The following is a 14,202-nucleotide window of genomic DNA, read 5'->3' as shown; positions in this document are numbered from 1 at the left end:
CTTTCTTCCTTTCTTCCTTTCTTCCTTTCTTCCTTTCTTCCTTTCTTCCTTTCTTCCTTTCTTCCTTTCTTCCTTTCTTCCTTTCTTCCTTTCTTCCTTCCATTCATTTTTCCTATCTTGTCCAGTCTGGAAGTGCAGCCACTAATTGGCCTGATCCCAGTGCTGACCTACCTGGAAGAAGAGAACCCACTCCATTTCACACCTAGGACAGTGACACTCCCTTCTGCCCCTTCCCATGCCCCTGGGCTTACCCTAGTAGAGTCAGACTTGGTGCAGGGATCCAATCAGCTTTAGGCCTATGATAGCTTCAGAGTCCCCAACTCAAGTGATGGAGCAGCCTCAGCCTTCCCAGTAGAAGGGACTACAGATATGCAACACCATGCCTGGCCTGTTGGCACTTTCCTGAGGCTGTTGTCTCCTGGTTCTCTTGCTCCCTGAATCACTACTCTTTCTCAGTCTCCTTTGCTCTTTCATCATCCATATCCTGCCCTTTCACTATGGGTGGTCCTGGGTTCCCGTGTCTTGGGCCCTCTTCTCTTCTCTCTTTATGCTCTTTTTCTTGATGACCTCATTGACTCCCATGGGTTTCATTATCATCTCTATGCTCGTGTATTTATTCAGCCTCCCTGTCTCCCTTGAGCAGTGTGGCATCATTAAATGCCTTTTGGACATTTAAAACGGGATCTCCTGAAGGTCTGATGAAAGCCTGTGGAGTCTACAGAATGTTCAAGATCAAAATAAAAAAGAAAAAACGAAATAGAAATCCAAGGGAGTGGAGGGTGAGCGTGCAATGGAGAGGAGAGGGAGTTTGCCTTTTTTTAAAAATTAAAATACTAAAAGAAACTTATTTTAATAGAGTTTGATGTCTTTAGAAAATACTTGTCCCACAATAAATGCCTGATTTCCCGAAGCCATCTCAAACTCAACATGCACAACCTAGCATGGTACCTGGCACACATGCCTATGGATTGATAGAAAAGTGAGATGGTACCTGACCACCAGAAGCTTACGTTGTTCGGGGGAGATGCAACTTGTTGGCTGCTTGGTTGATTGGTTGTTGTCCTTCATACTGGAAGAGGACCAAAATGACAACACTTTGTTGGCATCAATGTACACTGTATCCCACTATGACTTATCAGACAGATATGAGCTTGGAAGAATACCACAGCTAGAGCGCAAATACCCTTCGTGACCATTTGGGATGGAGACGTCTAAAATTTTGCAGATTTCATGTTTCTTTTGAGCTACAGCAATTCTGCTTTGCTTATAAAGCACAGTGCCTTCTTTAACGCAGCCATGCCATGCTGGATGGTCCTGCGCCAATGTCTCCCTTGTCTCTCAATGGATGCCGAAGTTCTTCAGAGAGACCTTGAGAGTGTCCTTGTATCGTTGTTTCTTCTGTTCTCTGTGTGCGTGCTTGTCTTTGATATATAGTCTTTTAGTAAATGTGAATTTGGCACTTGAAACAACATGGCTGGCCCATTGGAAGTGCCCTCTCTGCAGTAGAGTATCAATGCTTGGCAGTTTAGATCAAGAAAGGACCCCAGTGTCTGGTGCCTTATCTTGCCAGGTGATCTTCAGAATCTTCCTAAGTCAGTTCAAATGAAAGCAGTTGAGTTCCCTGGCACGGTGCTGCTAGACTGTTCAGGTTCCACCTGGACGTACCGCAATGGCTCTGCAGACCTTCAGTTTAGTAGGCAGCCTAATACCTCTTCTCTCCCACACTCTCCTTTGGAGTCTCCTAGACGCCGAGCTAGCTCTGGCAATGCGTGCACCAACCTTCTCATCTACGTGGATACCCCTGGAAAGTATTCTGCCAAGGTAAGTGAACTTATTCACAGAATTCAAAATGTATCCACTTGCTGTAATCAATGGTTCCATGTATGGACGGTGCAGTGCTGACTAGCAGGAGGCCCCTGTTTTCTTCATGGTGACTGTCAAGCCAGAAATGATCAGTCCATGCTGTTGCATCTCAGTTTCAGCGGCCATAGTAAGTGCACAACCTTTTACCTTAGTCTTGGCTTGTAGCTTTTTCAAATTAAATAATTTGCCGTCAGTGTGGTAGCCGAATTTGGTGCCTTTTCATCTTCATTGAAGGAGTCTGACAACGTTGCTTAAAACATCATGTTTAAAAGCATGGGAGGAAGCACCCGGCCCGGCTTCACGCCATCAGTGGCTGGGAAAGCATGAGAGCACTGTCCGTTACCCAGAACCCACGCAAGCAGGCCATCATGGAGCCGGCATACAGTATCGATGAACTTTTCTGGGCAGCCAAAACATGGCAAAACATGGTTGCCCGGGGAAATTCATCAATACTGTAAATATGGGCTGGAGACAAAATAAAGTCCGTTGATGGACTGGGCAGTGAACCAGCACGTGGACTGGGGGGAATCTTGACTCTTAGAATGTTGAGGTTAGATCGGCTCTGAGAGACCATCTGATCTGAGTCTTTATTTTACACTGCAGGAAACGGAAGCCTACCGAGGTAAAGCGAGATGCCCAAGGCCACACAGGCAGATGACCTGACTCTTGGTTGAAGGGCTCTTCCTCCTCGTTGACTTCTTTCCCACATTCCTTTGTACTACGTCAACATAGCCTAATGCACTGAGAGAGATGCTATCGATTTAGAAGAAAAAGCTGGAAATACTAAGAATGCTATTGATTAAACAGCGCCAAATGTAATACTCACTTTTACTTTGCCTTAAGGCCTCAGGACAAAATGAAGACTTGGAGAGTTTAAATGCTCTCTTCCTCTCTTCCCCCTCAAGAAGAAGCAAAGAAAATGGGTGTAAAAGGCTTTCAATTTGATCAGCCTGCCAGAGCTGGGGGTCTAACTGTTGGCCAGTGGGCACGGTCTGATAAAAGCCTGTGGATTCTACAGAAATCCCAAATTTGTAAGAAACAGTTATATGTGGTTTTGTCAACCTGCTAACGAGTGCAGATAAAACCCCAAACAGCTCTTTCCTCTGCCTTGATCTCAGTGGAGCCCTCACAAGTCTCTTTTGACAACTCTTCATTCATCCTCGCCACAATGGCCCCACCTTGAAATAATGTAACCTACCATTGCCCAGCGCTGTCCCTTCTCATGCGGATTCTTCCAGAGCGCTGGTCCCATCCCATGACGATCGATCATCAATGCCTGGAAGATCTAAGGAGACTTCTGGTGTGTCTCTGCCTCAGGTCTTTCCCTACTCCAATCCATGCCTGTCGGGCTACCAAAGCGACCCTCCCTCACGCGCAGCTCTGGCTATGTCACCTCCTACTCCATAATGATGTCTGATGTCTATCCAGTCCTCTGCATGGCTTGTAAAACGCTTCACCGCCAGGTCCCATCCTGGACGTCCTGCTTCCCCACTTCCATACGCTTTAAGACTCAGCTTCACTGGCCTCCTGGCTGTTCCTCCCACATGGCAGCCTCTCTTTCACCAGCTGGCCTCCAGGCCTACAGCACTCTCTCTCTTCACCTCCACCTTGTGGATTTCTTCCTCTAAGATTCAGCTCAAATGCCACCCTTGCCAATAGCCTTTCCTGGCCCCCTTGAATGCCTTCCCTCACGGATTGCCTCCCTTTGATACTGTACACATACACATTGTCTTCCCCATTAGACTTTGAGCTCCTTGAGGGCAGGGACTGTTTGGGCCTCTTTTTTTCTATGCCATGGGCTTAATACAGTGTCTAGTACTGTAGCAAACACTTAAATGTTCAGTGACTGAGGAGATTTGCTGTTGTTTGTTCTTCTCTGGGGATTCTTTGCTGCAGGCAGCATTCTGGGCGCTCTTGGACAGCCCCTCATGGCCAGAGAGGGGTGACTTTTTCATCTGCCTCGTGGGTGAGGGAGAGAGTCTTCAGGTTCTTGAAGGGCTTCTGTGTGGCTGAGTACAGGCTGGACTAGCTGGCCTCTAAGGTCCCTTCCAAGTTCTGAACATGGGGTCTTGTGAGTCCTAAGTGAGGAAGAGGTTCTACAGCAGTGATGGCAAATCTATGGCACAGGTGCCAAAGATGGCATGCAGAGCACTCTCTGTGGGCATGTGGCCACTCTCCCCACCCTCCCCAGAGTTTGTTACTAGAAAGGCAGAGGGCCTTGGGTGGAGCTGCTCCCTTCTCCCTTTTTCACCGTGCCTGACCATATTTTTTCACATCATCTACCCCTCTGCCCAGCATCCCAATGGGAGCACTTTCTCCCTCCCCTGTATGAGGTAAAGGGGAGTGGCAAGGGGCATCCACTCTTTAGGAGGGATGGGCAGGGGATGGGCACATCACTCGACCTGGAGGTGGGGGTCGGGGCAGGGCCTAGCACTGTCTCTAAAAGGTTCGTCATCACTGTTCTAGAGGAAAGAGATCAATAAATCACAGTTGGAGGTCCCATCTGTCTATATCCTGAGCGTTTACCTCCCTAATGGACATCAGATGTACTGAAGAAGCCACTGCCACACCTGATCCCTAGAGGTGTGTTCAGACCTCCCTAGCTATCTTGTCCTACCTTGATAACCCCATTTTCCAGGCTCTGAATAGTCTGATAATTTACAAAATCTCCGTAACAGTTCTCAAAATTGGGACTATTCCAGAAAATTCATTTTACCAAATTTCTTCTTCTCTTGTCTCTGGACAAAGTTGGGACTTCTCAGATCTAGTTTGAAAGGCTCTCAAAGGTCATCTAGTCCAACTCCTTCATATTACAGATGAAGAAACTGAGGCCCAGAGAGGTAAAATGGCTGCACTGCAATAAGTCCTCTAACCCAAGAGCCAGTTCACTACTCTAACAAGGAATTTGAACAAGAAACAAGGAGAAAAGCAAAACGACCTGCCCACATAGAGAATTGGACTAGTTTTTGGAGCTCGAAGCTCTAATCCTAACAAAACAAAAATCTAGCCGCAGCCTGGCTTTTCTCTAGCTCCTGCATCAACCAGCCTCTACTGCACAGCTCTCAGAGAAGCTGTTTGAGAAAGATACTTCGTCTTTGCCCCCCAAAATTCCCCCTAAATCTGCCATCTTGCACTTATCTTGCAGTCACCTTTTTTGACTCCTTCTAGGGGTTTCCATGGCTCCTGCCCCAGGCAAGCCCATTCTTGTCTCTAATTGAATTTTTCTTTAGGGGGATTTGTTTATTCACTGGCCAGCTTTTAAAATTAGTCCTACCCTTAGATGAAGCTTGGCTCCTTATCCTGTTGTTCCAGGTCTAGTCTCATTAGTGGCTGTGTGGCCTTTTCCCTGGAGTCTGTCCAAATGACATCACTTTCCTCCAGCGTCCAAAAGCCTCCTCTAGGGATGGAGGCAGGAGTGGGCCGGCCTTGGCAGGAGGGGGATTTGAGTGGCAGAGTGGAAAGAAAGCAAGCTGAACTTGGTGACAAGGACCTCAGTTCCAGCACCAGCTCTGCCACTAATGAGCTTTATGGCATTACTATTTCTCTAGGCCTCGGTTTCCTCATCTTCAAAAGGGGGATAATAATAATGCAGCCCAATTTTTATACATGGGGGCATATGATAATAAATAGAACTCTCATTCTTCTAGCATGCTTTCCTCATCATAACCCTGGGAAGAAGGTGATGCAACCTTGACATGTCACAACTTCTCTGGCCCTCATCTATAAAATGAGAGGGCTGGATTATATTACCTGTAAGAGGCCCTTCCATATCTAGATCTCTGATCTAAAGAAGTATTATTTAGATTGTACACATGAGAAAACTGAGGCTGAGAAGACAATGAGTAACGTTCATGGGTCTTATACGAGGCAGATATCAGAACCACAACTCAAGCCCAGGTCTCCTGACTCTTGCCATTCCTATCTCTCAGTGGTAAACAAATGGAAGGGAGGTAGGAGGACACTGACAAAAAAGAAAGACCTTGGATATATAAAAAAATTTATAGCAGCCATTTTGGTATTGAATTTGGTATTGAAGAACTGGGGGTGTTGATGATCAATTAGGACTGTATTGGTGTACCTATCTATGGCATGTGTGCCGGAGGGGACTGCTCCCTTCCCCCTCTCCACCCTTGCCTGAGGACATTCCTCACATGATCTACCCCTCTGCTCAATAGCCCAATGGGAGGGCTTCTTCCTTCCCCTGTCCAGGGAAAGGTGTGTGTGTGTGGGGGCTCACATGCTGCATGAGGGTGGCATTTTGGGCACTTGGTCTATAAAAGGCTCACCATCACTGGATTAGGGAGTGGTTGAACAGGTTGTGTTACGTGGATGTAACGGAAGACTACTACTGCATGGACTTACTAATATGAACTGATGTGAAAAAAAGTGAACAGAACCAGGGGAAACAATATGTCCAGTGTCTAGAATGGTGCAAATGGAAAGATAGGCACTGATAAAACGGTCCAAACTGAAATGCTATGACATTACCATGACCAAACTTGGCTCCAAAGAAGACATATCAGAATACACTTGTCCGTGCTCCTTCCCGGAGGTGGGAAAATGTAGGCATGGAATACTGCAGATAATACAGCTTCCTGATCATCTCCTCGCCAGGCTGCCTGTATTCCTGCCATTATCCTCACCCCCTTACCGCTGCCACCTTATCTTCTGCTTCTGGGTCTCTTAGCTCTTCTGGGTGAAATTTCCCTTTATCTTCCCTAGAATCAAGAATCCGCCACACTTTGGGCTATTTCCAAATCATGCCACTCTACTCTGAGTGTGACACCCCTTCCCACTTTCCAGCTCCCCCTTTATGTGTTGTCTTCCTATGCTAGAATGTAAACTCCTTGAGAGCAAGGCCTATCTAGTTTGCTAGTGCCCATCCCATGCTTCATCTATTGATCTATATATCTAATATCAGATTGGGGGATATCGTGGTTGGCTTTGCCAACTCGTTTTCTTTCTTCTTCTTTTAAAAAACTCTTTTTTAAGGGCCGGCACTCTGAGAGGGATAGCGACCTTGACCAGTTGGTTGAACCCAGTGACTTGGCCAGAAGACTTACCCCAAGGTTTTTTCTGCTTTGCTATTGCAATTCTTGAATGGTTCATCCCCTGTACAGTCAAGCTGATGATGGGCCTTTCTGAGCTCAGATAACAGACCCACAGGCTATTGCTGGGATGCTACCTGAAAGCCTTCTCAGTCTGGCCAGAGCTTCGAAAGGCCCACTTCAATAGCACAACCTTCCTGCCTTGATGAAAAACCAGACTGAGCCTAGAGTGAAAGTATTCTTGTCCCCATTTTACAGATGAGCCACTGGAGGACCTGAAAGTCTAAGTGATTTGCCATAGTCACCCAGCTAGAAATTGTCAGAGATAGGGCCTCAACCCCTGGATTCAAATCTAGCACTACAGCGGCTGGATTACAATGCAAGCCCTGATAGGGCTTTGGGCAACTTAGCCTTAGGCCTCTATTGGCACACAGACAACAAACTTTGACATCTATTGTTTTTCCCTTGCAGTCCTTTTGCTGCCTAGGCTATTGAGGAAAGCCCTGCAGAATAGGGCAGAAGGTCTAGGCCAGGGGCTTTCCAGGCTGTAAATAAAAGCAAGACCTACCTAAGCTGGGTGGAGTGGCGATGGGGAAAGGAGAAGGGGGATTTCCCCTTGGGGGACTCTGAGCAGGGACCAGGCTCTAGGCAGAGTCAAGGCCAGGTGGTCCATTCCAAGTTAACACAATGGATGTCAATGGCAGGTCACTAAGCTAAGAGCTGGGATTCAGGCAGGCCTGGGATTTCTGTGTTGATGGGTCCATGCTGAATTCAGAACCTTCCCTTCAAATATCTAGGGTTAGCCTTGCTTTTTAACTGGAGACTCCCCAGGACAGAATAAAAAGACAAGTTGTTTGGAGCACTATCTTTGTCCCAGCCTAGGAATAACTGGCCAGTTTGTCAATTTAGGCAAGATTCAGGGTCAGAGGAACAAATTTCAAATCCCACCTCTTCTACTTACAATTTATGTGATGTTAACTTAGTCATTTCCCCTCTGGGGCCTCATTTTTTTAATTTTATAAAGTGAGAGGTTTGACATGGTTGGAAAGAGCACTGAATTTAGAGGCAGGTAACCTTGGTTCATAATCCTGGATAGGCCACTTACTACCTAGGAGACCTTGGACAAGTCACTTCCCCTGTGGGGCCTCAATTTCCTTATCTGGAAATGAGAGGATTGGACTACATGATTTTTAGGGTCCCTTCTAGCTCTAAGGCCATCCACACTCTAATGGATCAGACATTCTAGTTCCCCCCAAGCCTTTCCAATTGTCCTTACTGTCAAGGGCACTATCATCCCCCAAACACTCAGTCTTGCAACACGGTGTCATCTTTGACCCTTCGCCCTCTCACCACCATTTCCATCTAATCTGTGGCACAGTCTTGTCATTTCTCCCTTGAAGGAATTTTGTGCCATCTGTCCCCAGCCTGGAATGCTCTCCCTCCTCACATCTGTTTCCTTCTAGACTCCATTCGAATCCCACCTTGGGTAAGAAACCTTTCCTGTCCCCACTACTGCTCCTGAGATTCCCTTTCACTTACACCCATGGAACATACATGCACGTGATTATTGATGCCATTTGAATGTGAGCTCCCTGAGGGCAGAGACCACTTTTTTTGCCTTCCTCTGTATGCTCGGCACTTAGCATAGTGCCCGACATATAGTAACTGCTTAAGAAATGCTCGTTGACTGACTGAACATATCTCGACGGGCCTTCTAGCTCAACATCAGATGAGTCTACAACCAGAACTGCTTAAATGACAATCCCCACTAGACGCTGGCACCGTCAGCTCTTTGGGGTGACTGACGTCATCCTAGTCTCTGAGTAGAGGCCCTGGGAGCAATGGTTTCTCCTCATTGGCCTGGCCCTGGCCCACTCACTTGGTCTTCATTTCTACTAAGAAAAAGTATGTGCTTGGTGTTTCTAAGGTCTTTGTTGTAGGAAAAACGAATCCCATGAGCTTTGAATATCACCCATTTTCAAAAGCCCCTAAACATCCCATACAAATGTCACAGAGACTTGGAGGCTCAAAGATGCACTTCCTTTTTCTGAATTCACCACCACCACCACCCCCGTTGACCCAAAGCGCAAAGTCATGGCACATGACGATGCTGGGCAATTCCCTTTCTCCTTGCTGGGCCAGATATATTTGGTACACACATGTGTGGCAGTGGAGAAGGGATGGAGTAAAGGGAACCATGGCGCTGAACCTACAAAACGCTTCAACTTTGTCTTAGTAAGGGTTAAGGGAATGGAAAGCCCAACCTGGACTGAAGGCTGAAACCAGAGGTGCCCAGCTCTCTTCCGAAGGAGATTTCAGCAATATATGACAAAAAAGGGGAGGCCAGGATGTCCATGCCAGTGAGGACAATACTAGAGATGGGCTTTTGAAATATTTAGAATTGATTAAAATTATGGGGGGAGGAATCTTTGGGGCTAGAGATCAACCCAGGAAGTCATGTCAGTGCCCTATGTAAAGGTGGGGATAGAGAGAAGGGATGGAGGATCTCTCCTTAGGTGGGACAAGATTCACCAGAGGTCCTCTTCTCAATGGCCTATTGGGGCAGGGTATGCAGTATAGAAAGGAGAGAGCATCTTTTAGTTTAGAGATCCACCAGAGATCCTCCTCTCAATGGCCCATGGGGTGGGTATACAATATAGAAAGGAGAGAGCATCTTTGAGGATAGAGATCCACCAGAGGTCTTCCTCTCAATGGCCCATGGGGGGGGATATATAATGTAGAAAAGAGAGAGCATCTCTGAGGATAGAGATCCACCAGAGGTCCAATATAGAAAGGAGAGAGGATTGTTTAGGTTAGAGATCCACGAGAGGTCCTCTTCTCAATGGCCTGTGGGGGCAGGATGTACAGTATAGAAAGGAGAGAGGATCGTTGAGGTTAGAGATCCACCAGAGATCCTCTCAGTGACCTCTGTGGGAGGAGGAATCTAGAAAGGAAAGGATTGGGGATGTAGATGAGTGACATTAGGATAGCAGATAAGGATGGCCTTGGTTCCTGCTTAGCTAATTCTTCCTGAGTGTAGTCAGAAAGATTGATGGAATATAATGCCTGAAGGTTGCTGAATAGGCCACTAGTGCACAGAAATGGTCCACAGAACACTAGCAGGAAGGGCCCCCCTTGACTAATAACTGTTCAAACTAACTGGAGAAGGCTGGAAAACCCCTAATCTCCTGAGGGCCCTTATGGGGCTCTGTGAGTAAGAGACAATAAGCCTGACTGATTATTAAAAAGAGACTCTGGGCTTGGGGTTTTAGTGTCTTGTTTTGGTTAAGGAGAGTTTTCAAGCTTGAGCCTCTCCAGCGTTTCCTTGTGTGGGAGTGGAGTCCATCCTTCGAAAAGCTCCCAGACTGGAAGGCCCAAACACCCCCGACAGAGAATGGACCTGGGAACCCAGATGGAGCAGGCACAGGTCAGTGGAAAGTGTGTGATGAGACGGCTTTTGGAAGCCAAGGCCCTTTCTGTCAGAAAACATGAGGCCTGATGAGCAGTAACTGGGATGCTTCAGTCCATGACAAAGCCATCTGTTACTCAGAGTACTTGGACCAGCTCACATATTTCTGGAGAGCAGGAACCTGCCAGCCACCAACTAGTAATGACTTGTCTCTGCTGAATCTTCCACTTCCCACGGTCTCCTGCCAATTCTTTAGAGCCATTCAGACCCTTTCCATTCTTCAACCGAGCAAGGATTTGAGAAACTGTTATGTGTCCAGTCGCAAGCATTACCAGCGAAGGAAACTGTTAGAGCTAACACGTGTAGTTTTAAACAGCCCTCGTCCCATGGATGACTGTTCGGCTGAAGAATTCTAGAATGGACAAAGAGGGAATCTCAGAGTTGGACCTACACTCAAGGAGATCAGAGGATGTGCATTTAGAACTGGGCAGGCCCTTAGAGGTCATTGGCCTCAATACCCTAATTTTATAGTGGAGGAAACTGAGGACCGACCAGAGAGGACCTGACTGGGAAGCCTCCTCTAAAACGTCCCCAACAAACAGTTATTTCAACGATGCATCTTAAACACGAGCTTGGGCAATTCACTCTCCTCTCTAAGTTTTCATTTCCTTCTCTGTACAGTGAGGGGTTTATACCAGAGAACCTCTAAGGTAACCTTTCAGCTTTAAATCCCCAAATCCTAGAGTCTGCTTTTCAAACCACAGAATGGTTTTATCAGGGCCATGATGGTAAATGTTTAACAACCAGCTCTTCAAAGAATGTACACAAGATCTACTTTTAATCTGCATTATTGATAATCTTTATTATTAACATTTTCTCCATCCTTCCCTTAAGTCTAGTCAATTGACAAAGCAATAAATAAAGCCCTGCTTTGTAGCATTTGCTGATTTCTGAGATGGAAATGCGGTGCTCTCAGTCCGAGCTGGTTTCAGCACATCCCTGAATCAGAGACGTTAGAGATGTCAAGCTTCGGAGCCAGAAGGGACCCTAAAGATCACCACTTGCTTTTCACTAGCCCCTAAATTCCCTTTAGAGTTAAGGTCAAAGGGAACAGCTGAGCTCTAAGGAGGTGCTGTAGTGTAGTAGAGAGATGGATTTTGAATTTGAAGGAACTGAGTTTAAATGTGGTCTCAGGGATGGAACAAATGCTAAGCTTGACCAAAGGACTTTAAAAGACTGCCTGCCCTTTGATCCAGTCATACCACTGCTGGGTTTGTACTCCAAAGAGACAATAGGGAAAAATACATGTACAAAAATATTTATAGCCGCCTTCTTTGTAATGGCAAAAAAAATTGGAAAATGAGGGGGTGTCCCTTGATTGGGGAATGGCTGAACAAATTATGGTATCTGCTGGTGATGGAATACTATTGTGTTGAAAGGAACAATAAACTGGAGGAATCCCATGTGAACTGGAACAACCTCCAGGAATGGATGCAGAGCAAAAGGAGCAGAACCAGGAGAACATTGTACACAGAGATGGATGCACTGTGGCACAATCAAATGTAATGGACTTTCCTACTAGCAGCAATGCAATGATCCAGGACTAATCTGAGGGACTTATGAAAAAGAACACTATCCACATTCAGAGGAAGAAATACAGGAGTGGAAACACAGAAGAAAAACATAAGATCGATCATGTGGTTTGATGAAGACATGACTGGGGATGTAGACTCTATATGATCACTCTAGTGCAAATATTAATAATATGGAAAGAGGTTTTGAACAATGATACATGCATAACCCAGTGGAATTGTTCGCCAGCTCAGGGAGAGAGGAGGGAAAGAAAATGAATCATGTAACCATGGAAAAATATTCTTAATTAACTAATTAAAAGAATAAAATAAAATGCTGGGCTTGAGGTTAGGATGACCTGGCTTCTAATCATACTTCAGATGTTTACTTTGTCACTCCGAGCAAGTCACTTCATCTCTGAGAGCCTCAGTTTCCTCATCTGTAAAACTGGAGGAAGAAGAATAAAAAAACAGGAATGATAATATCAATACTCTCCCAGGGTTGTAACAAAGATCAAACACCATATAGCATGTACAACATTTTGTCAGCCCTGGAGCACTATACACACAGGAGTCATTATCATGATGATATAGATGTAATACATGAGCTCTGGGGTCCCTCCAGGTCTAAATATCATGGGAGTTAGTATAGACAGTGTTGATCTGACTTAAAGAAAGGCAGGTAGTTGTTTCCAGAGAATAATGGGATAGGAATCGAAAAGTCCTTTCCCCCTCAAAAAAAAAAAATAAAGTATCACTGCACTGTGGCTGAAATATCACCATCAATCACTCCTTTGGAGTCATTCCAGACTTTTTATAATAAGGTGGTACCTCTGGGAAAGGCTAAACCTAATTCTCCTTAAATTATTAGTCATTTATCTTAAAATAAGAGCCAACATCTATATAGCACAATACGATGCCTTATTCCATCCATACAACAACTCTGGGAAGGAGATGTTATTATTGCTAGCTGCATTTTATCGATTAGGAAACTGAGGCACAGAAAAGTTAAGTGACTTGGTGAGGCTCACACGGCTACTAAGTGTCTGTGGCAGGATTCAAACTCGGGTTTTCCTGACTCTAAGACCAGCTCTTACCACCTAACTGCCTGAATAGCTAACCTTTCTATAGTACTTTTAAGGCTTACAAAGCACTTCACATGGATTCTTTGGTTTGATCGTAGACAGGAACGGAAAGAGTAGGGCTATTTGAGAGCCCTGAGATGGTGGAGGGTAACCTCCTCAGTCTCTCTCCTTCCCATAGAATTTCTGTCTTCCCCAACCTTGAATCTGTAGAATAATCCTTTGAAAGAGAGATTGGGATCCTAGACTAGCAGAGGTCAGGGCTGAATAAACAGAAGTGAGAATCATCAGCAAAAATGTGACCATTGAAGTGCTGGAGAGTACAGGGAGCCATCAAAGATGTGAGTTGGGAGCAATGCAGTAGCATGCTAGTAAATGTTTAACAACTGGCTCTTCAAAAAAAAAGTATGTGTGTATGTATATGAGCGTGTATAGAAGCTTATTCTACATTTTACTGATGTAAAGGTTATATTACACACAATTTACAAATAATAGCAATCTAGAATCCTCTTTATTTGAAATTCCATAAAGCATATTGATTCTCTCAGAACGCTTTCAAGGATTTTTTGCGGAACTCTGCGATCTAGAGCCATCTATATTGCAATTCAACCAGGATTTGACAAGTGGAATTGCATCCTGATCCACTAAGTTCCTTCCCAATGTCTTGATTGTCATTGGATCTGGTATATGATCTCTTGTTAAACTGTTTCTTACCTTCATACAAATTATATTCATTAAACTGAACCTCTTTCAGCTTTAGTACTACTGAGCACAATAGTATTAATTATCTTTTTCAATTTTGTGTATAGTTGCGGGGCTCGGAACATCATTCGATTCTATGTTATTATCTATAAAATTCCTAAATTCATTCAAATCAAATTCAAGTTTTAAAATTTCACTTACTCAGTTTTTTCGCCAGTCAACCAAAATGAAGTTAGTACCTTATAAGATCAAGTAGATGGTTCTAATAAATCAAAACAATTGTTAAGAGAATTGTTAGCGCCTTCCTGATCTACGGCCACCGAACGAGAACAAGAGCTCCAGACTCTATAAGAAATTTCCCCTCACTGAGTCCCTCTATAACCCAGTTCGACTTGGCCCAGTCTGGCACAACCCGGCCCTGCCTGGCCAGGCGCCACGTTATGGAGTTACTGTGGGTTCCCCTCTTGGGCTTATGTTGCAGTTTGGCCTCCGCTGACCGACACACCGTCTTCTGGAACAGCTCAAAC

Source organism: Gracilinanus agilis, chromosome X, assembly GCF_016433145.1.
Source record: "Gracilinanus agilis isolate LMUSP501 chromosome X, AgileGrace, whole genome shotgun sequence".
Taxonomy (NCBI): Eukaryota; Metazoa; Chordata; class Mammalia; order Didelphimorphia; family Didelphidae; genus Gracilinanus; species Gracilinanus agilis.
This window is presented reverse-complemented; position numbering follows the sequence as displayed.